Consider the following 24,575-nt stretch of genomic DNA (forward strand, 5'->3'; position numbering starts at 1 on the left):
CAAATTTTTAATAGGATTTAATAGTCCGATGTCAAGTCCGCCCAACAACCCGCAGCTTGGTTCTAAACAAAGAAAATCAGTAATTTTTATTCTTCATGCTGGCTAGAACTTTTTCACATGTCATGTAATCAGAATGTATAAAAGTCAAAACATGATCAGATTTATAATGTATTTCACCTCTGGATACGCTTTTATGCTCGTCGGAAAAGTATTTCCATAAGGGCGTCCGCTATTGTTCCGATAATTTAGAACCAGTTACTAGGTTACAATGCGTCATTACGAGGGAAGTGACGTCACGACTGTTGAAGCATATTTCCATTCCAGTAAAGATTAGTAACCATCTGATATTTTTGATACCGTGCATACGAGTAAAGTAAAAGACATGTGGACAAATCTGACATAGGTGGTCTGATAACTCTTTCCCACACAGATGTGTACAAGATGTGTCTTGTTATATCACGTGACTGTGTTATATAGTATGTCTTAGTTTTAAACTTGTTATTGGCGTACGCCGATATATAATGATAAGCTTCGATATGAATTTTATTCGATAAATCTGTATGATATAAAACGATTGGTTTGCGCGATAGATGCTATGCACTCGGCTTAGAAATTCACAACACTGCCATCCCGAAATATAACGGACCACAACAAAAATATGTGTAAGATGGAACGAATTTGACGTCACTCAGGTCTTTGTTGTTGTTGTTGGGTTTTTTTGTTGTTGTTTTTTGTGGGGGGGGGGGGGTTGCCATCCGTGTTTAAGAGTATTTCTCACTAAATTGTATCAACCAGACATAATGTGCGCTTTGCTAAGAAGCTCACAACATTGCTATCCGGAAGTATAACGGACCAACACACAAAACTCTGTCTAACCATGAACATGTATAGTCTGGATAATACAGTTAAGTGAGAATTACTCATAAACGTGGATGGCCAATAACAATAACATAGACCCGAGTGACGTCAACTTCATTCTATCTATAGATAGTGCGCGATTGGCTAAAAAACTCACAACATTGCCATCCGTCAACTTCATTCTATTGATCAACGGTCAATGTTCCACATAATGTGTGTTTTGGTCCGTTATATTTCTTGATGGCAATGTTGTGAATTTCTTAGCGAAGCGCACAGCAGCTAAAAAAGCTCAAGTTTTAAAACCACTGGAAAGCGTGTTAAAGCATGAAACTAGGAGTAACAATGACTAATAAACTAACTTGGAAAGATCATGTTACAAATATATGCAAAAGAGTAAGCTCCACCTTATGCTTTCCCAGAAGAAACTTATACGACAGAAGGAGGGAATTTAAAGTGCTACAAAGCCTTTGTTAGACCTACACTAGAATATAGTAGCTGTCCGGGACCGTCATCACAAATCAGAAATCCAAGAAATAGAACAAATACAAAACAGAACAGAGAAATGTATAAATCAAAACAACTAACATACAAAACATGATACTGATTTAAATCTCAAACCACTACAACAGAGAAGAAAGCGTGAAAAAGTAACAATATTTTGCAAATGCCTAAAAACGATCAAGCTAAATTACCCCTCGGGTGATATTCAACCAAATAAAAGGAAGTCATCCAAGTTTATGGTTCCCCACTCAAGAGTGGATGCACACTTGTACTCGTTCCTGCCATCGACATGAATGAGACAGTGGAATAGTCTCACATCTCCAGTGAAAGAAATGGGCTGTGAAATCTTCAAAATTTGAAGTTACAGACTTAAAAGGAAGAAGAAGAAGTAAAAGAAGAAAGGGCGTATTTTTCGTGTTTTCTTTTTTTTAATAATATTTTCAAAGAGTGATAACAAATTGGAATTGGTAAACAGGCATCGCCCATCGAGTTAGATAAATTCAATAACAACAACGAAAACATGTTATTGCTAAACTAATTGAATCAATATTACAATATTTATCTTTACAGGGTGGCGGTGGGGGTAAATATTAAAGTAAAATCGTTGTATTTCTTTCTATTTGGTGTTTTCTTGTAGTGCTGTATTGAATTCTTAATAAGATGAGAATCCGGCTATGTTATGAAATAGTGTTTTACCTGAATCTCAGGTAGAGCGTGGCCATAACTTATTGATGGTATGAGTTAAGGTAAAATACTAACAACATCCGCCAGTTTGATGTGACGTACAAATACACAAAACTATGTGTATCCTTAAACATTTATAGTCTGATCGATATAATTTTGTGAGAACCAATCATTAAAATGGCTGTCTAAAACAATAACAAAGAGCTGAGTGACGTAAATTTCGTTCCATCTGTACAAATTGCGGTTTGTTTTCTTTTTGCTGTTGTCACCTAGTATTTTGACGTATGTTTTTGGTCAGTGTCGGGCCATGACTTTACGAAGGCCACGGTCAGTGTCAGGCCATGAGTTTACGAAGGCCACGGTCAGTGTCAGGCTATGCATTTACGAAGCCACGGTCAGTGTCAGGTCATGAGTTTACGAAGGGCACGGTCAGTGTCAGGCTATGCGTTTACGAAGGCTACAGTGGAGCTAAACTGAATAGTTTTCAGCTGGATGAGATACCCCCCCCCCCCCCTTTCAAATAAATGTGTTTCTCCCACCCTCAGGAATGCTTACCAACACCCTAGTTTATGACTCTTGGGTACCTTGAAACTTTTAGCGCAGAGGCTCCATTCCGAGACCCTCAGTTCATTCATTTTTCAGTCTGGTGTTTAATTTTTGTTTTTTATTTTTGTTGTTTGTTTTTATTTGTTTTTTGTTTTTGTTTTTTTGTTTGTTTTTTTTTTGCTGAGTTCTTTATGGGGGTGGGTCGTTTTTTAAAAACTGTGTTTTGTTTTTTAGGTTTTCTGTTTGTTGGTTTATTTATTTTGGTTGTTTATGTTTGTTTTGTTTTGTTTTGTTTTTTTTGTTGTTTTTTTCGTTGGGTCTTGGTTTGTTTTGTTTTTTGTTTTTTTTTTATTATTTTTTTTTTGTTTATTGGTTTTTTTTTTTGTTGTTGTTTGTTGTTGCTGTTGTTGTTGTTGTTGTCGTCGTCGTTGTTGATGATGATGCTTTATTCACTTGTTTGATGTTTTATCTTTTATTTTTTGTTTGTTTTCTTTTCCTTACCAAAGGAAAGCTGGGTTGAATGCTAACATTATCGCCAGTCGGTTCCTATATTATAATCAATATCCTCATGGAAAGAAAGAATACCGTAATATCTCAAAAAAAACTGCTGCTCATTGTCCTTTCTTTTCGTTTCGTTTCGTTTCTTCTTTTTTTTTTAATTTTTTGTTTACTTCTTTGTTTCATTTCTTTTTGTCAGCGATGGAAACGATAAGGTGTGTCTGTAGCCACCCTGAATACAAGCTGACTGTCCAAAATAGCTGGAACTTTAGATTCTGAATAATCGTTACTATTTGCTTTTAAACTCAAGTATTAAACGCGAGCATGTGTATAACGTCATATCCACTGAACGTGCACAAAGGGGTCCACACAATAACAATACTTAGCGAGTAGAACGAGACATGACGCCTGTTAGGCGAAAATAGATAGAATAAAGATGACGTTACTTATGTCTTTGTTATTGTTTTTTGTCATCCATGTTTATGAGTACTTCTTACTAAACTGTATTTAAAAGACTATAAACGACCAAGATTACACATAATAGTTTTGTGTGTTCATCCGTTATACTTCCGGATTACAATGTTGTGAGCTTCTTAGCCAAGGGCATACTATCTATATAATATTTTTCCGACAAAGACAGCAACGGCCAGGTACTCATTTTACACCTGAATACGGTGAGAGAATGTGAGTTTAAAGCTTTTCCAAGGACTCAACTATGCGCCGCTTAAAGCGGGACTCGAACCCTGGATCTTCCGGACCGAAGGCGAGTGTCATATCACTAGACCACATCGCCGCACAGATAATTTTTAACGCTAAACGTCTCACATTATTATAGATGTTGTGCGTTTGGCTAAGAAACTCAAAACATTGCGATCCGGAAATATAACGAACCAACACACAAAACTATGTGTAAATTTGAAAGTGTATCGTTTAGTTAATGCAGTTTAGTGACAATTACTCATAAAGATGGATGGGGGGAAAAAAACAAGACCTGAGTGATGTCAACGTCATTCTATCAAGATTAAACATAGTTTTGTGTGTTGGTTCAATTCGTTATATTTCCGGATGGCAATGTCGTGAGTGCTCTATCAACTGAACTATCTGGACCCCCAATAAAATATCCAATAGTGTTAATTGCCTGGCTGGCAATTGAATTCCAACGTCTCCAGCAGTTGATGTGGAACTAATGACAGTTTATGGCTGTCAACTGTCAAGACTGTGAGAGTCAGATCGTAGCCTTCGTAAACCTGTGTAATATAAATAATATGCGCTTGGCTTAGAAGCTCACAACATTGCCATCCGGAAGTATAACGTGTAACCTTGAACGTTTATCGTCTGGTTCATTTAGTTTAGTGAGAATTACTCATAAACGCGGATGGCAAAAAAAAGCCAAAGACCCGAGTGACGTCAACTTCATTCTATCTATAGTATGTACTCGGCTTAGACAATCACAGCATTGCCATTCGGAAGTATAACAAACTAACACACAAAACTATGTGTAACCATGACGGTTTATAGTCTGATTAATACAGTTTAGTCAAAAAACAATAACATAGACCAGAGTGACGTCAACTTCTTACTATCTATAGCCTGACACTGACCAAAAAATGACGTCAAAAGACAAGTTATATTCAATACTTCAACCAATGGGATTACTTATTTCCTTGAGTACCTCTAACGAGAACCGTGGCCCGAGTACTCACAAAACAGTGAACAAACCTAAAAAATGACGTCAAACTATATAAGTCCTAGTGGCTTTTAATGTCAGGCTATAGATAGAATGAAGTTGACATCACTCGGGTCTTTGTTATTGTTTTTGCCATCTACGTTTATAAGTAATTCTCACTAAACTGTATTATCCAGACTATAAAAGTTCAAGGTTACACATAGTTTTGTGTTGGCCAAGTAAACTTCCGGATAACAATGTTGTGAGTTTTTTAGCCAAGCGCGTATGGGGCAGCGTGGCTCAGTCTTTGCTTCGTACCGAAAGGTACCGAGTTCAATCACCCACCGCTGCGCTGTGTGGCCTTGAGCAAATCACCTCGCCCTAGCTCACTTTGCGGTGCTGCTCTGCGGCTGACGCCTGGTAATTCCAGTCTTCCCTTGGAAGAGACCCTGAAGACAAATTTCACCTTGGGGATGAATAAAGGGAATTTTTAACGATGGCGACGTGGAGAGTCAGATCGTAGCCATCGTTAACTTATCGCCCGACACTAAAATCCACTCGGACTTATTGTTTGACATCATTTTGGGTTTGTGCAACGCCAAGTGAGTTGTCGTTAGTAATGCTCAAAGAAATTAATGATCTCGTTGGTTGAACTGTTGAATACAACTTATGATTTGTTTTCTTTTGTGGCCAAAGCCTTGTCTTTTGACGTCAGTGTCGGGCTATAGATAGTGTGCGCTTGGCTTAGAAGCTCATAACATTGCCATCCGGAGTATAACGGACAACACACAAACTCTGTGTAACCATGAACTTTTATAGTCTGGTTAATACAGTTTAGTGAGACAATTCACAAACGCGGATGGCAAAAACAATAACAAAGGCCTGAGTGACGTCATCTGCTACTATCTATAGATAGTGTGCGCTTGGCTTAGAAGCTCACAACATGGCCATCCGGAAGTATAACGGACCAACACACAAAACTGTGTGTATCCATGAACGTTTATAGTCGGGTTAATACAGTTCAGTGAGCATTACTCATAAACGCGGATGGCAAAAAACAATAACAAAGACCCGAGTGACGTCATCTTCGAACTATCTATAAGTTAACGATGGCGACGGTCTAATAAGGTACCAGAGGGCATGCCGTCCTCAAGTCGTTGTGCGGCGTTGTGGTCATGTCACTCGCTTTCGGATAGGAAGATCCTAGATTTGAGCCTCGCTCGGCGCAAAGTTGAGTCCTTGGAAAAGGTTCTCTACTCACATTCTCTCACCGTATTTTAAAATAAGTACTGGCCATAAATAGCGTTGTCTTTGTCGGGGAAAAATGTAATTTCGCCTAACAGGCGTCAGTCATGTCTCGTTCTACATGTTACATGTTGCTGTTGGTCAGGAACCCTTTGTAAACTGCTTTGAGCAATTTTAAAGGGTATTTCCCTATATAAAAGCCCAAGTTTAAGTTGATGGTATGTGAAGAATCGCCACGAAACGAGATGGTTTAGATACTAAAATTATTTGAATTTATAGTCAAAAATAATAAAAGGTTGTTAGTTGAAAAAACGATTAACAAAACACTAAAGACGAATGAGAGTTAATAAAAAAATAAAAATAGATTTCCCTTTATTCATCCCCATGGGGAAATTTGTCTTTAGGGTCTATTCCAAGGTAAGACTGGAATAACCCAAGTGTCAGCCGCAGAGCAGCGCCGCAAAGTGAGCTAGGGCGATGTGACTTGCTCAAGGCCACACAACGCAGCGGCGGGTGATTGAACTCGGTACCTTTCGGGTAGGAAGCAAAGACCGTACCACTGAGCCACGCTGCCCCTAAGATGTGAGATGTGAGAATGGCGTTGTGATATTTACCTTAACTATGCCATCCCGCATCTCCCATTCGTTCTTTGTGATTCATTCATTGATTTTGTTGATGAAGGGAAATCCGAAACGTCCACATAATCTGTCTTCGTTCAATAAACTGAAGCGTACATTGCATGACTTATTAAATTACAGTTTAAAATATGACACGCGGATAAAGTTTCTGTTATGCTCTACTGAAAAAAAAAATAGGCCTCCGGAGCCACCAGGGCCTATGAAGCCAGAGTTTAACCCGGTTTCTATACAGTGAAACAGACAATAGCTATTGCTGGCTATCCGTATGATAAGACGCGAGTCTATTGCAAAGTACTTTCCGCCATTTCCAAAAAACAGCTACCCAATCACTGCTGGGTGGACAGGGAACGGGGAAGGGGAGGGGGGGGGGGTCAGAACAACAAAAAAAATTATCGACCGCACCCTTTCCGCTTGAAGCGTGTGCTCTACCAACTGAGCTACTGGGACGCCGGAGAGTTGTCAAGGACATGAGATTGATTCCTTGTCACGATCTCTGACGTCATCAAAGGGAATTTGAACTTCGACCTGACTACGTGCGACTTTTGTTTGATCTCTTTGAAATTACATTGCGGCATCATTCTATGCGTACATATGACTGTCTGTATTTGTTCACGAGATTACAGAGCCATTACAGATGAATCGCGGCATATTTTTTAATGAAATAGTGGGAAATCTCACATTCTCAGTTGCTTACATTTTAAATATATGTTCTTTTATTGTTTGTCCTCTCTCTCTCTCTCTCTCTCTCTCTCTCTCTCTCTCTCTCTCTCTCTCTCTCTCTCTCTCTCTCTCTCTCGCTCTCTCTCTCTCTCTTCTCTCTCTCTCTCTTCTCTCTCTCTCTGTCTGTCTCTCTCTCTCTCTCTCTCTTTTCTCTCTCTGTCTGTCTCTCTCTCTATCTCTCTCTATCTCTATCTCTCTCTCTCTCTCTCTCTCTCTCTCTCTCTCTCTCTCTCTCTCTCTCTCTCTCTCTCTCTATCTTTCCCTCTCGCTATCTGTCTCCCTTTTTTTTCCTCTTTCTTTCTTTCTCTCTATATCTAGGTCTCTCTCTCTCTCTCTCTCTCTCTATCTATCTATCTATCTATCTATCTATCTATCTATCTATCTATCTATCTATCTATCTTTCTCTCTCTCTCTAGTAGTAGTAGTAGTAGTAGTAGTAGTAGTTAGTAGTAGTAGTATAGTAGTAGTAGTAGTAGTAGTATAGTTAGTAGTAGTAGTATAGTAGTAGTAGTAGTAGTAGTAGTAGTAGTAAGTAGTAGTGTAGTAGTAGTAGTAGATTAGTAGTAGTATTAGTATAGTAGCAGTAGTAGGTAATTAGTAGTAGTATTAGTGTAGTAGTAGTAGTGTATAGTAGTAGTAGTAGTAGTAGTAGTAGTAGTATAGTAGTAGTAGTAGTAGTAGTAGTAGTAGTAGTAGTAATAGTAGTATAGTAGTGTAGAAGCAGTAGTAGTAGCAGTAGCAGTAGTAGTAGTAGTAGTAGTAGTAGTAGTAGTAGTAGTAGTAGTAGTAGTAGTAGTAGTAGTAGTAGTAGTAGTAGCAGCAGCCGCCGTAGCATTAGTAGTAGTAGTAGTAGTAGTAGTAGTAGTAGTAGTAGTAGTAGTAGTAGTAGTAGTAGTAGTAGTAGTAGTAGTAGTAGTAGTTGTTGTTGTTGTTGTTGTGGTGTTGGCGGTGTTGGTGGTGGTGTTCGTGGTGGTGGTGGTGGTGGTGAAGGTAATAACGGCGACAGAAAGAAGAATAATAGTATTGCTAATGATTATGATGATGATGATGATGATGATGATGATGATGATGATGATGATGATGCATCATCATCATCATCATCATCATCATCATCATCATCATCATCATCATCATCATCATCATTATTATTATTATTATTATTATTATTATTATTATTATTATTATTATTATATATTATTATTATTATCATCATTATTATTATTATTATTATGTAGTAGTATTATTATTATTATTATTATTATTATTATTATTATTATTATTATTATATATTATATTATTATTATTATTATTATTAGATATTATTATTATTATTACTATTATTATCATAATGATTATTATCATTATTATTATCATCATCAAAATCATCACATCATCATCCTAATCATCATCACCATGATCATAATCACCATCACTTTTATTACAACCATGTTAATAAAACAGTATAACCAATACAAGAATTAACTACAACCTATTTTGGTCCAAAGAGAAAAGTGATCACGACTATGCAAGAAGCAGTGGACTGCAAAAAAGGACAAACAAATATGAAACAAAAGCTTTAAAAAAATAACAAAAGTCTAAATACGGAATGTTCAGACTCAAAACTCTTCTTCAGCCAAAATTTTAAAAAATAATCTCTGCCGTCTATCTGGTTTTTAAGTGGTTTATTTATGTTTTTAATGTTTTGTTTGGGTTTTTTTTTATTTGGGTGACGACGGGTTTTGAGCCCGAAACGTTCTCGTATATTTGGTTTTTTTTGGGTTTTTTTTTTTGGTGTTGTTTTTTTTTTGTTTTGTTTTTTTGTTTTGTTTTATTTTGTTTTATACTTTTTTGATATTGTTTTGTTTTTTGAGTGTTATATGTCATAATTTAAAATTTTGCACAGAGATAAAGATTTAATTGAAACATGTGGCCGCCAATACAAATCAAAATCACGGACAACAATGGTATGTCCAGGATCAGTTTGATGATTGACCCCCCACGGGGTAGCTATCCCCACCTCTGTTTGTGTTTAGTGTGGTGGGGGGGGGGGGGGGGGGGGGGGGGCTGGTCAACTCTTGGTATCGTTCGATTGTTAGATAGACCCGGTATCGTCCTTGGATTAATAAAACCAACACATAATGTCTACTAAACGTGCTCAAAACGCTTTACAAGTGGTCCCTAACCAACAGCAATATTTAAATATAGGACGAGACGACGCAATGCAATTGTTTTTTTTTATTCCGACAGAGACAACGCTGCTGACGATTCGGTAATCAGTTAAAAAGTAGAGTCCTGGTTAGAGAATATGAGTAAATGGGTCTGTTCAAGGCCTCCACTATGTGCCGCTTAAATTTGGACTAGAACCCAGGACCTTCTGAGTGTTATACGACAAGACCACATAGCCGCACTTTTTAACGACAGGAGACACTGACTTATACTAAGAGCTTCACTAGGGCTTTGTCAATTTGAGGGTCTGATCATCCTATTATCTATTGGCTCGTTGTTGTTATAGAAATTTCAAAAAAAAAAATGACACAAAATATTGTCCATTAAAACAATGTTAAACTAGGCCCTTAATTGGGTTCGGATGTCAGATCTGCATATAGATAGTATGCAGATGACGTCACTCAGGCCTTTGTTATTGTTTTTGCCATCCGCGTTTGTGAGTTGTTCTCACTAAACTGTATCAACCAGACTATAAACGTTCATGGATACACAGAGTTTGTGTGTTGGTCCGTTATACTTCCGGATGGCAATGTTGTGAACTCCTTGGCCAAGCGCATTCTATCTATATATAATATATAGATAGTTCGAAGATGACGTCACTCAGGCCATTGTTATTGTTTTTGCCATCCGCGTTTGTGAGTTGTTCTCACTAAACTGTATTAACCAGACTATAAAAGTTCATAGTTTGTGTGTTGGTTCGTTATACTTCCGGATGGCAATGTTGTGAACTCCTTGGCCAAGCGCATTCTATCTATATATCGGGGTCCCAATAGATCATTGGGTACAAGGTGCAGCTATGTGGTCTTGTGGTATGACACTCGCTTTCGGATCGGAATGTCCTGGGTTTGAGCCTCGCTCGGCGCATAGTTTATAGAGTCCTTGGAAAGGGTTCTTTACTCACATTCTCTCACCGTACTCGGATGTAAAATGAGTACCTGGCCGTTAAAAGATGTCATGTCTTGTCCTAAATGTTAAATGTTGTTGTTGGACAGGGACACGTTAAGTAGATATTGCGCTATATAAAAGCTCAATTTAAGGTAAAAGTACTAGGTTCTCAAACGAGGTAAAGAACTGTGTTAACAAGTGTGTATGAAAGATGCCAGATAAAGCAAGAAAGAAAATATGAAAGCAAAAAAAAAAAAAAAAAAAACCACCCCAAAAATTCAGTCTACCTCGAGGTCGACGGATTTTTGGGGATGTGGGGCGGGGGGGGGGGGGGGCGGAAGCCCCCTAGAAGTAATTCCGTAATCCTAGAAAATTGAATATCATTAGACTTCATCAAATAGATTTTTCCAGTCAAGGTTTTTTTTATCCTCTTAATCTTACTTTACTTTTTTTTTTTTTGTTGGTTTGTTTGTTTTGCTTTGTTTTGTTGTTTTTGTGGTTGTTAGTTTTTTTGTTTTGTTTTTTTTTGGGGGGGGGGGGGGGTTGTTGTTTTATTTTATTTTATTTTATTTGGGGGGGGGGAGTTAGTTCAGTTTTTCTTTTGTCTTGTTTAATTGCTTTCTTTTACTTTGGTTTTGTTTTTGGATCGGTTTTTTGAGAGGGTGGAAGAGGTGGGATGGGGCGGGGGAGGATAAAACAAAGCAATTTTATTGTTTGGCAGATTATTGTTGATACGTTTACTAAGATTTGATTTCAAATAAAGCCAAGAATCGACGTTAAACCATAATCTATATAAAAGTTTTGTTTGTTTCAAGTGTGACCTCACATACATGCAAGCGCCCAATAAACAGAATGATATAACAAAAAAACACATCAAGCGACCATAAAAAGATATCATTTTTACCGCCAACTTACCACACAAATCAATTCATGAATGTTTGTTTCCTTAATCGAATTTATCATTTACAAAACTGCATTAATTCCTTCAACTGAATTTTGTCACAAAAATCACATGTGTACATCCAGTGTCAATTACCTGAATTTACTTCACTACAAACTAAGAAACCATCCATTTTATCATTTACACTGCTGAATTCATACAAACACAACTGTTTACATTCATTGACATTCAAATAAAATACCATTTAACTATGCAAAATAAAATTTTAAAAAGAATACACTTCTTTTCACGAGAATAATTTACTTCCAATCAGACATTGCGAAAACATAAAAGTACGAAAATAAATAAAAGACGAAGGCGGCAAAAGGAGACGATGTTTAGTTTGGGCTTGGCGGAATCGCGATCTTGAAGCAGACGACGATGTTTGCATCTCTCAGTGGCAACAATGAAGATAAGAAGAACCAAATTGAGTTTGCGGCGGTTATAGTGTTGTAGGAGGAAAATGGTGCCTTTTAACAGAATCAACTTAATTTGGTTATTTTGTGTTGAAATTTGTTGCAGTTGGGGTGACAAGAATTTATAATTTAATAAGTGGGTTAGGTTTCGGGTTGGAGAGCAGAGAATAAAGAGAGAGGACGGAAGAGATTTGGCGAAAAAGAGAGATAGGTGGGAGAGATAGAGAGAATGAGAGTAAGAGGAGGAGAAAAAGAAAAAGTGGGAATAGATAGATAAATAGAGAGAGAGAGAGAGAGAGAGAGAGAGAGAGAGAGAGAGAGAGATTGACTGATAGATAGATAGATAGAAAGATAGTTAGTTAGATAGATAGATAGATAGATAGATAGATAGATAGAAAGATAGTTAGTACGATTGATAGATAGAAAGATAGATAGATAGATAGATAGATAGATAGAACGATTGATAGATAGAAAGATAGATAGATAGACATATAGATAGATGAATAGATAGTAAGGCAGATAGATAAATGTCTATCTGGTTTTTAAATAAGGTATTTATGTTTTTATTGGGGGGAGTTTTTGTTATTGGCTGGAAAGGGTTTTAACGTTTTAAGGGTTTTTGAGGGTTTTAACGAAACGTTCCATGCTTGATATTTTGTTCTTTTTTCAAAGCTGTTACATTCATTTTGCTATCATTTGTTACTGTCCACAGCAACAGGCAGGTTAGTATTACTTTGAGCAATAGGGAAGAACAGTGTCATGTAGAAAACTAGTTCCAATCACATTGGAAGTGTAAAACCACTCAACCGGGCGACTAAATACATACTTTGTGTAAATTATCTTCTAGTTTTAGAGTGATGACATCTTATTTTCTAGTCTAAATAAATGCTGGTCGTCAACCATCCACCTTCGCTCTTTTACGTCCCGTAATCCTTAGGATCTGCCCATACATCCTGCTACTAAAATAGTTATACCACCTTTTTTATTCAATATGTAACCTATTCAATTTTAGTACTCCGAAATACTGGATACATACACACTCCTAAGGATTTAAGAACCAAAAGAGTGGAGGGTATGATGTCACGACTTTTCATCCTCATTGTGAGCAATGTTTATCTTCAATTTGTTTTCTGTCTGTCTATTACTTGGCGTGATAATTTTTCGATTTAGTTGTTTTGCAAATTTGCCAGGTGCAAGTTATCAAAATTGCTTTCTCATCTTTCACGAAAATTCCACGTTTGTTAAATTTACATGTAGAATGAAAGAAGGCCATGACGAGTAGAAAATGAGGAAGAGGTGGAGGGTGAGAGGAACCGTCTGAGATGAGCAAAAAGAGGAGTGGGAGAGAGAGAGAGAGAGAGAGAGAGAGAGAGAGAGAGAGAAAATGAGGAAGGGGGGGGGGTGAGAGGAACCGTCTGAGATGAGCAAAAAGAGGAGAGGGAGAGAGAAGGGAGAAAGAGAGAGAGAGAGAGAGAGAGAGAGAGAGAGAGAGAGAGAGAGAAAGGAGCAGATGATCAGAGAGAACAGGAAATAATAGGTGAGGGCAGGGTGAGGAAAATATATATATATATATATATATATATATATATATATATATATATATATATATATAGAGAGAGAGAGAGAGAGAGAGAGAGAGAGAGAGAGAGAGAGAAAGATTGTAAACGTTTCACCGTGAGAGAGAAAATGGGAGGCATAAATTAAAGAAAGGAAGAGAAAAATGAAAGTGAGAAAGAAAGAAAGAGAGAAAGAGAGAGAGGGAGAGATAGAGAGAAAGAGAAAGGAAGAGAGAGAGAGAGAGAGAGAGAGAGAGAGAGAGAGAGAGAGAGAGAGGAGAGAAAGAAACAAAGAGAAAGAGCGCCTGGAATTAGATTCACTGGAAGTATAAGAGTTCAGTTTATTGGAAAACTCACAGAGTAAAACACTGATCTACACACACACACACACACACACACACACACACACAAACACACAATTATAACACAGACACTAGATAAATTCTATCCTTGAAAAATTGAGGAAAAGTATTTTTGTATGTCAAGGTGACCTGGTGACGAAACGGTTTTTTAAGGTTTAAATATCCACAAATTAATGATGAATGTTCGAGCTCGTCACGTTTTGAAGAATCCCAAATATTATTCACTTTTTAATTAAGCATAAAAAACTGAGTCCAAGTGGTCTATTTTTTTATTATAATCTCAATTTTTAGTATAATTTCTATTTTAAGTATTATTTCCGTTTTTACTATTATGTCTACTTTTAGTATAATTTCCATTTTAGTATAACTTTGTTTTTTAGTATAATTTCCATTTTGGTTATGTTTCCATTTTTAGTATAATCTCAATATTTAGTATATTTTCAATTTTAAGAATAATCTCAATTTTAGTATAATTTCAATTTTTAGTATAATTTCAGTTAGTATAATTTCAAATTTTAGTATAATTTTAAATTCACCACCTTCATTAAATCATTCCGACACCGTTTTGAGGTAATGGTTATAAATACGACGTATACTTATTTGCAGGTCTGATAACCCAAATTGTTTTGAGCTCGTTGTTGTGATGGAAATACTCTCAAAACCAACGCAAATCGAGTCCATTACAGAAACGTTTGAAGTCAAGCTCTTTTGATCTCACGCAAGTGTTGCTGCTTGAAGCTCCAAAAAATAATAACAGTGCACGAATGGAATGGAAACGTCAATTTTAATTAAGCAGACCTGTAAATATGTACACGTTGGTCATATCTATCAACTCACGGGAGGTGTAGGCCGAACGCTGCGAGGTTAATAATCCGGTATGTGTCTGTCACCTTGCCGTATCTGTCATCGGGCCGCTCAATAGCAACAGGAAAGAGATGTGAGTTGGGAGGGTGGTGTGTTTATTGTATGGTGCTCAACTAGGAATCGGGGACGTGCAGTGGAAAGGGGGGGGGGGGAGCGGATAAAGGTGGGTGTTGGGGAAATGGGGGAGGAGGGGGGGGGGGAGTGATTAAGAAATTTGGAAAAGGGATTAGTGGATGTATGGATGGATGGATGGATGGATGGATGGATGGGTGAATGGGTGGATGGATAGGTGGATGAATGAAAGGTGGGTGGGTGGGTGAGTGGATTTATGGATGGATAGATGGATTGGTGGGTGGGTGGGTGGATAGATGGATGTATGGAGGGATGGGAGGATGGGTAGATATATGAGTGGATGGATGGGTGAATGGGTGGATGGATAGGTGGATGAATGGAAGGTGGGTGGATGGGTGGGTGGGTGGAGGGATGGATGGATGGAAGGATTAATGGATGGATGGATGGGTGGGTGGGTGGAATGGATGGGTGGGTGGTGAATGAATGGAAGTATGAATGGATGGATGGGTGGATGGAAGTAAGGATGGATAGATGGATGGGTGGAAGGATGGGTGGGTGGATTGATGGATGGATGGGTGGATGGATGGATGGATGGATGGATGGGTAGATGGATGGATGGATGGATGGGATGATGAAATGGGTGGGTGGATGGACGGGAGGATGGATGGATGTATGAATAGGCGGGTGGGTGGGTGGGTGGGATGGAAGGATGAATAGATGGATGGATGAATGGGGTAAAGGATGGATAGATGGATGGATGGGTGAATGGATGGATGGATGGATGATGAATGGATGGATCGGGAGAATATGGATGGATGGTTGTGTGGGTGGATGGATGGATGGATGGATGGATCGATGGGTGGATGGATTGATGGATGGATGGATGGATGGATGACAAAAGAGAATATATTGAGAATTTCTTTGGGCGGGGGAGGGGGATGGAGGGAAGGGAGGAGGGTGAGACTGTGATATTGAGGGAGGGATGGAGGGATCGAGGTATGAATGGATTGATGGATGGCTGTATTTATAGATGGATTGACGTATGAATGGATGGATGGATGGGATTGATGGATGATTGAATGGATGAGTGAATCGATTGATGGTTGGATGAATTGATGGATAGATAAATGGATGTGCGGATGGATGGATAGATGGATGGTGAATGGGTGGTTTGGACGGACGGATGGATGGCTGGATTGATGGATGGGATTGATAAATGGGTGGGTGGGTGGGCGGATTGGTGAAAATAATATGGAAAAAAAGGGATAGATCGAGAATGAGTTATTATTGGGTGTGGGTAGTGTGAGTGTGGGGAGTAGGGGTAGACTGTTAATGCTATGCGCTCAGCTAAAATACTCCAAACATCTACCAGCAGAATATAACGTATCAACAAACAAAACTTTGTGTACTTTTAACGATTATAGTCTGAATGATACAATTCAATGAGAATTTGGGTGGGTGGATGGATGGATCCTATCCTATCCATCCATCCATCGACCAATCCATCTACCCATCCATCCATCCATCCACCAATCCATCTACCCATCCATCCATCCATCCACCCATTCATCCATCCACCTATCCACCCATCCACCCATTCATCCATCCACCTATCCACCCATCCATCCACCTATCCATCCATCCACCCATTCATCCATCCACCTATCCATCCATCCATCCACCTATCCATCCATCCATCCATCTACCCTACCGTTCCATCCATCCATCCATCCATCTATCCTTCCATTTATCCATCTATCCTTCCGTACATCTACCCATCCATCCTTTAATCCATCCATCCACCCATCCACCCATCCTCAATCCACCCATCCATCAATCCCCCCATCCGTCAATCCACCCATCCGTCAATCCATCCACCCATCTTCATTACACGTTATTACTTATGGAGAGGGATGGAATTAATGAATCTTCAGTGAAAACTAAAAACAGGCGGTTTAATAAACAATAACAGAGAGATAAATGACGTCATTTTTATTAATTCTACAAACCATGCATTAATCAGCATTTTTTAAAATCACCTCCTCCACATAATCCCGTTTTGAGGCTATGGGTCACATTTTGAGACTATGACTTCCTGTGAGAGATTATGCATGGCCTTTGATTTCTGTAAGTGCATAAAAGTTTTACTCGCTGTGCCCTATCCCCAGTTTCTAATATCGTTATCATTATTATTATCATCATCATCATCATCATCATCATCATCATCATCATCATCATCATCATCATCATCATAATCATCATCATCATCATCATAATCATTATCAATATTATTATTATTATTATTATTATTAGTAGTAGTAGTAGTAGTAGTAGTAGTAGTAGTAGTAGTAGTAGTAGTAGTAGTAGTAGTAGTAGTAGTAGTAGTAGTAGTAGTAGTAGTGTTATCATCATCATCATCATCCTCATCATCATCATTATTATTATTATTATTATTATTATTATTATTATTATTATTATTATTATTATTATTATTATTATTATTATTATTGTTATTATTATCAATGATGTACAAAAAAAACCCTAATCAAAAATTGCGAAATATGTTTTGCAAAAAAGCCAAAGAATTCAGAAAAAATGCCAAAATAGTCAGAAAATAATACCAAACCTGGCCAGCCATTCATAACTGTTTATTTTTTCAGCTAAATTAATTTAGATTAATTTCTTGTTTTTTATGTGATAAAAGTGCATATAAAAACAAGAAATTAATCTTAATTAATTTTATTATCTCGCTGCATGAGAGTGTATTTTGATTTAATATCATTTCCACCTCGTCTTGTCATTAGTTTAATGGTTTTATTTTGCTGTTGTTATTTTTGCTGATGCTGCTGGCTCTCCTTTTGTTGTTGTCATTGCTGATGCTGCTGTTGCTTAAAAAATACTTCTTGATCTGTCTCACATTGTTCGAATTGAATACATCATTATGATTATTGTTCTTCTTGTGATCATCGTCATCTTCAATATTTTATTATTATTATTATTATTATTATTATTATATATTATTATTATTATTATTATTATTATTATTATATATTATTATATATTATATTCATTATCATTAATTATTATCTATTATATTATCATTCATTATTATTATTATATTATATTATTATTATATTATTTATTATTATTTATTATTATTATTATTATTATTATTATTATTATTATTATTATTATTATTATTATTATTATTATTATATATTATTATTATATTATATTATTTTTATTATTTTATATCATCATCATCATCATCATCTCAATTATTATATTATTATTATTATTATTATTATATTATTATTATTATTATTATTATTATATTATTATTAATTATTATTATTATTATTATTATTATTATTATTATTATATTATTATTATTATTATATTATTATTATTATTATTATTATTATTATTATTATATTATTATATTATATTAGTATAGTAGTATATTAGTATAGTAGTAGTAGTAGTAGTAGTAGTAGTAGTAGTAGTAGTAGTAGTAGTAGTAGTAGTAGTAGAAGTAGTAGTAGTAGTAGTATTGACGTGATCGTCATCAATATTATTATCATTATTTTTGTGTGTGTTTTTCTACATATCATCATCAACATCGTCACCATTTTGCCATTTATTTCATCAAAATTGACTCTCCTACTCTACAAATGTCATATTTTATATAAGTTTTGAGATTAACAAATTCTTCCCTATATCCCATATGCTTCACAACATCAAGCGGCAGCAACAAGATGCAAACGCATTCCCTCAATTAGCAGTTGTTTTGATAAAATAAATAAATTAACACGAAATAACGCAGGGACGTCAAGGCCTGAAAGACAAAACTGTCAATTGCATTAGCTAAGTAAATTGTTTATTTATGTAAATGTATACATGTTGATAATTGAATTTGGGGGGCGATCGGGGTTGGTGGTTGGGGGGGGGGGGGGGGGGGGAGGGAGTTCTCCAATGGAGAAAAATGTATGCAAGGCGCATGCGCGCGCATCTTTTATCAATACTATCATCATTCATCATTTAGAGAATCATGTCGTGTATGATATGTAACCAGTTACCTCAAGACGGTGACATGTAGGCTTGAGACAGAGCCAAATTAGAGACAAGTTAAAGACAAGTTAGAGCCAAATTAGAGACAAATTAGAGCCATGTTAGAGACAAATTAGAGACAAAGTAGAGTCATGTTAGAGACAAATTAGAGACAAATTAGAGGCAAAGTAAAATTAAATTAGAGACAAATTGTATTAAATTAAATTAAATTAAATTAAATTGAGCTTTTATATAGCGCAATATTCACTAAACGTGCTCAAAGCGCTTTACAAGGGAGGGACAAACTAGATCCATTTAAGAGACAAATCAGTGTCATATTAGAGACAAATTAGAGCCATAATAGAGCCAAATTAGAACTAAAATAGAACCAAATTAAAGACAAAATGTGATTTTATAAAAGTGAGTTAGGGTGACACTAGAATAATGTGATTTTGGTTTTTGTTTCTTAAAGACATGAATTAGTTCTACTCAATAAGATCTAAAATCTTACCAACCTCAAGGCTCAGTTGTAATGCAATCTATAGCATCTATATTCAATAGACACAATACCGTTTTGAGGCGTTATGTAACGTGTAAATACATATATATTTATATATATATATACTATTAATGGATGTCCTGTAGTTAGTTGTTCAGAGACAACTGAAGAGACGCCTCGGTGTCGAAGCGGCCTTATTGTTGGGTGAAATGTGAGTTGATGTTATGTGTGTGTGTGTGTGTGTGTGTGTGTGTGTGTGTGTGTGTTTGCCTCTTTTTTCTTTACGCCTTTCCGCGCTGCATCGTTAGATATCGTCGCCTTGAAGGAATATATATAATCTATCACACAACCTTCTGATGTCAACAAGAATCACCCTTGTTTTCCAAAGTGAGCAAACTGGGGAGTTAATAGTCTTGTCCAAGGAAAAAAGGGACTTTTCAGGTCACAATGCAATGCCTTAACCACTCGGCCACCTCACTGTTATGTGTGTGTCTGTATTGGGAAAATATCCATAGCCGAGGGATGTCCATAATGCGCTTGATTTATGTAAATATTTTGTTTGTGTGCACAGATTTATGCTTTACACTGATTACGGTCCGATATCTTTCAAGGCCAGACTGTTGCAGAAAATGTAGCCAGTCGGAGTTTTGATGGCGTGGTTTATTTATTTATTTAGTGTAATGGACAGTTAGAATTGTGGGGGTGGGGGGAGGGGGTCCCGATAGCTCAGTTGGTATAGCACCCATTTGCAATCAATTCTGCCCCCCCCCCCCCCCCCCCCCCAACCGCCTCCCCTCCTTGACTAACCAACAGTGATTAGGAAGCTGGTCTGTTAAATTTGGCCGAAAGTACTTCGCGAAGTCCATTGTTTGATATTTTTTTACCAAGATGAGGGTCATCTAACGCTATCAGTGTTTGAAAGACGAGTTTTCGGCTACCTTTTTAAATACATGTCTTTCCAGAGTATGGTGGTTAACTGGCCAAGAACTTGAGAAGACAGGACATCAAAAAACGGCTTAATGGTAAATGGTTGGAGTTTTACATTTAAAATGGAACCGATACTTTTAATAAAATAAATAAAATAAAATTCACTTTATTCACCCCATAGGGTAAATTTGTCTCTAGGGTCTATTCCAAGGGAATACTGGTCAGCCGCAGTGCAGCGCCACAAATTGAGCCAGGGCGAGGTGATTTGCTCAAGGCCACACAGCACAGCGGCGGGTGATCGAACTCGGTACCTTTCGGGTTTCAAAGACCGTACCGCTGAGCCACGCTGCTCCTTGAATATGTCATCAAAGAGCAAGACAATTCATTTATCAAATTTGGTTTCACTCAACCTTAAATTAGATTTTTTTTTTTTTTAATATCTGAGAAATGATGGATGTGACACTGACGTAGGGTGCAGATAGAAACATAAATAACCTATTTCTGATAAATCTTTACTCTTGGAATGATAGAAATCAGTGCCATGTTTATGCTTGTTTGGACACAGTATGCACAGTCTGAGAGTGACAAATTAGGGAGCAGGCACTGGGATAAGACCGGCGTGTACATATTATTTGCATATATATATATATATATATATATATATATATATATATATATATATATATATATATATATGTGTGTGTGTGTGTGTGTGTGAGTGCTGGTGGGTATGTAGGTAAGAGAGTGCTCAATAATGTTGGTTAGAGAATATAAAAATAAATTAGGTCATACACGGATAAGTGTCGACTGACGAAATGGAGACATAGAAACAATTGTATCGGAAAAAACGCGAGTGACCCTATTTATATATATATATATATATATATATATATATATATATATATATATGTGTGTGTGTGTGTGTGTGTGTGTGTTTGTGTGTGTGTGTGTGTGTGTACCACAAGTGGTGTGTGTGTCTGTATGAGTTGTGTTTCTTAAAATTCATAAAATAACTGTAAAGCTTTCTTATTTGGATTGAAATTGACCTTGGTGTCTATTTTCTTCGTCTTGTTCATTCCGTTATGTTACCAGATTGACGAGCTGGGTTGAAATGTCAGTTAAATTTGTTATTTTGTGTATTTCTGACTCGCCGTCTCAAAACGGTATTATATATCTAAATAAACTGGACCATACAACGTGAATGTGGATAAAACGTCACTTGGGTCTTTGTTATTTTATTTTTTTTGCCATCCGCGTTTATGAGTAATTCTCACTGAACTGTATTATACAGACTATAAAAGTTCATGGGTACACAGAGTTTTGTGTGTTGGTACGTTGTACTTCCGGATGGCAATGTTGTTAGCTTCTTAGCCAAGCGCATACCATCTATAGAGTTAAAATTAAAAGAAATACGAACTTCAAGGCTTTTGCAATGTAAGACGTACACCGAGCACAGGACAAACAAAAACATTCCGAGGTAAGTGAAAGTGTTTTTGAGTGGGTTATTCTTTGAGAGCGTGAATGTCGTTGTATGTCTAGTTGTTATGGTGAGATGGGCATCCGTTTGTTTGTAATTGGATTCAATAGTCTGATGTCACGTCGCCCAGCAACGGCGGCCATATTGGTTCTAAACAAAGAAAATCTGTACTTTTTATTCTTCATGCTGGCTCGAACTTTTCATATGTCTTGTGATCAGAATGTGTAAAAGTCAAAACATGATCAGATTTATAATGTTTTTTTCCTCTGGATACGCTTTTATGCTCGTCGGAGAAAAATTTCATGAGGGCGTCCGCCATTGTTCCGATAGTTTAGAGCCAGTTACTAAGTTACCATGCGTCATTACAAGGGAAGTGACGCTACGACTACTGAAGAGTATTTTGAACAAAAGAGTTAGTCGTTGTATTTTGTTTTCCCGTCTTGTAAGGGAGTTCAAATGTGATCGTGTCTGTTAGCCGCTACTATTGGGGCTCTAGTCATTAAAGACATAAACTTGAAACGCGGCGTTGAACAGCTTCCATTGCTTTTATGTCAGATTGTAGATGCGGGTTTCAAACTGTATTGGAATAGTCTAAGAATGATCTTACGAGTGTTATGTAAACTGTTTCTTTTAGGTTTTTGCCTGGCAATGTCGGATGTTTCTTTTAATGAACCCCCTTCTCGGAATTTGCTCTATTTGTTTGGGGTTTGTTTTTTTCTTTTTGTTTTTGTTGGGGTTTTTTTATTTGTTGTTGATGTCTCCTTGCCATTGTAGTTTTTCTTTATAATGATCCCTATATATGGGTTTTCTGTAACGTGTTCCATTGTGTGATTAATGAGTGTGCAATTGGATCTCAGTGGTGTTTTGCAGCGAGATATTTCCATCTTGTAACATTATGTTTCATTGAAACGCATGCCCCAGGTGTCTGCCCATTGTTCGAGATTTTGTAAGTCTGCTTCCAGTTGTATTTGATCTGATTGTGTGATTTGATGTGTCTGTAGAGAAGACAGTCATCTGCAAAAAAAAAAAAAAAAAAAAAAAAAAAAAAAAAAAAAAAAAAAACCTTATTTGAGATGCAACAGCTTGGAAAAATTCATTTATGTGATAGAGGAAGAGAATCGGACGATATTACGATTTCAAAAATAATCCCGAGCCTTATTTCCACAAATGAAGAGACAAGTATCACCGCAGTCCAAGCATTTTTCTGATCCCACTTTCTGCTCAGAGGTGGTTGGGAAGTTTAGTTCTGGTGGAAAGCATTTATATGCGATAAAACATTTTTTTTCTATACAAATGGAAGAATGCAAATGCCATAACGCGTTTTGTGTACAGAAAACTGGAATACGGGCTCTTAAAGTCTATTTTTTCAGCGGTATGGTCTTTGCTTCGTACCCGAATGGTACCGAGTTCGACTACCCGTTGCACTGTGTGGCCTTGAGCAAGTCACCTAGCCTAGCCTTAGCTGACTTTGCGGCACTGCACTGCGGTTGACACCTGGGCTATTCATCCAGTTTTCCCTTGGAATAGATTCTAAAGAAAACTTCTCCCTTAGGGATGAATAAAGGGAATTTATTTATTTATTTATTTATTATACGTAATAGTAAACGTTCAATTGGGGTTTTTTGGGGGTTTTTTTTATTTATTTTTTGTTTTTTTTGCATTCAATATTTTTAGGTACTTTTTTGTAGATGATGTCTGTGGTTTTTGCCCTCTTGTTATATCGTCGTCCAAAATTAGGGAGAAGGTTGCTTAGATTGTAGACAGTGTGTCAGTGTAGATAGTCGATGGTGATAGGACAGTGCTGGGGTCACTTGTTATCTAGATGGACTGAACACAGGGGCTGATAGAAAATCCATGGGGACTCTCAAATCCGATATCTGTTGTCATGTGTCTGGTTATATTACTATGTTGGCATTTTGATGGGTTGTTGGTATTTTCTTGTGATGGTGATACTGATGGTAGTGATAATGATGATGATGATCATGATGATGATGATGATGAGGAGGAGGAGGAGGAGGAGGAGGAGGATGATGATGATGTGATTGTGCAGGTGGTGGTGGTGGTGATGGTGGAGGAGTTAGCGATAGTCGTTGTTGTTAATTTAAAGAGAGGGAGGAAAACGATGATGGAGACGATAATGATAATGATCCTGACGATGACGATGACGACGACAATAAACCATTACAACACATCTCCAATAATAAACCGATCAGCGACAAGTGATAATGGTGATGATGCTGATGATGATGATGATGATGATGATGATGATGATGATGATGATGATGACGACGACGATGACGACGACAATAAACCATTACAAACACATCTCCCATAATAAACCGAACAGCGACAAGGTCAGATCGGGCACTGAGTGTTTGTTATAACGAATTCACAACCATCATAACTCCCTATTTATGGCTTCATAAACAAGTCATAATGTGATATTTATAATGAATCATTTATCATAACACATCATAACACTAAACTCTTCATAGCAAAAATTGTTCTATCTAGCATATTCTCGCAATTGCAAAATTTGGAGCGAGGGGCGAAGCTTTGATCTAACATCCTGCAATTTTAATTTCAAAAAGTAGTCCTTTAGAGTCATTAGGCCCATAGAGCCGGAGTTTATCTCTGTTTCTATACCATTAAACGGACGAAAACCGTTGCTTGCTCTCCCTTAGATAGGACGGTAGTCTATCGCAATTTATCCGGGAATTTAATGGAATTTTCCACGAATAAGTGGGGGCATTTCCTGCATTTGCAACGTCCACAAGGCTCCGTCTTACGTTGGTTACCGGCCATATCCATTGTCAAGCGGCTCCTAACTAGTATGTCCCTCAAATTGCGGCCTCGTCTGTAGGCGATTGGAGGCGGTTTTTTGAATATATCCCTTGTTTCTACATGCTCCTGAAGAATCTGACGGTAGTTAGAATTTAAAATTT

The 24,575-nt window shown here is 37.1% G+C and overlaps 1 protein-coding gene across 4 annotated transcripts in view; it reads right to left on the bottom strand.

Moving 5' to 3' along the window:
• LOC144973409 (short transient receptor potential channel 7-like) overlaps window positions 1-14,675 on the bottom strand; it is a 279,226-nt gene extending 264,551 nt beyond the window's left edge. Inside the window, exon 1 of one of the 4 annotated variants that reach the window (XM_078915835.1) lies at window positions 14,579-14,675. The gene's annotated coding sequence lies outside the window, so the exon portion shown is untranslated. Of the gene's footprint in view, window positions 1-11,382; window positions 11,810-14,578 lie in introns of those variants that run through there. The other 3 variants (XM_078915839.1, XM_078915834.1, XM_078915838.1) reach the window with 3 other exon arrangements.
• Window positions 14,676-24,575: the final 9,900 nt, after the last annotated feature.

The sequence above is a fragment of the Berghia stephanieae genome, chromosome 5, assembly GCF_034508935.2.
Source record: "Berghia stephanieae isolate SIO BIC M18660-M18661 chromosome 5, UCSD_Bste_1.3, whole genome shotgun sequence".
Classification (NCBI taxonomy): Eukaryota; Metazoa; Mollusca; class Gastropoda; order Nudibranchia; family Aeolidiidae; genus Berghia; species Berghia stephanieae.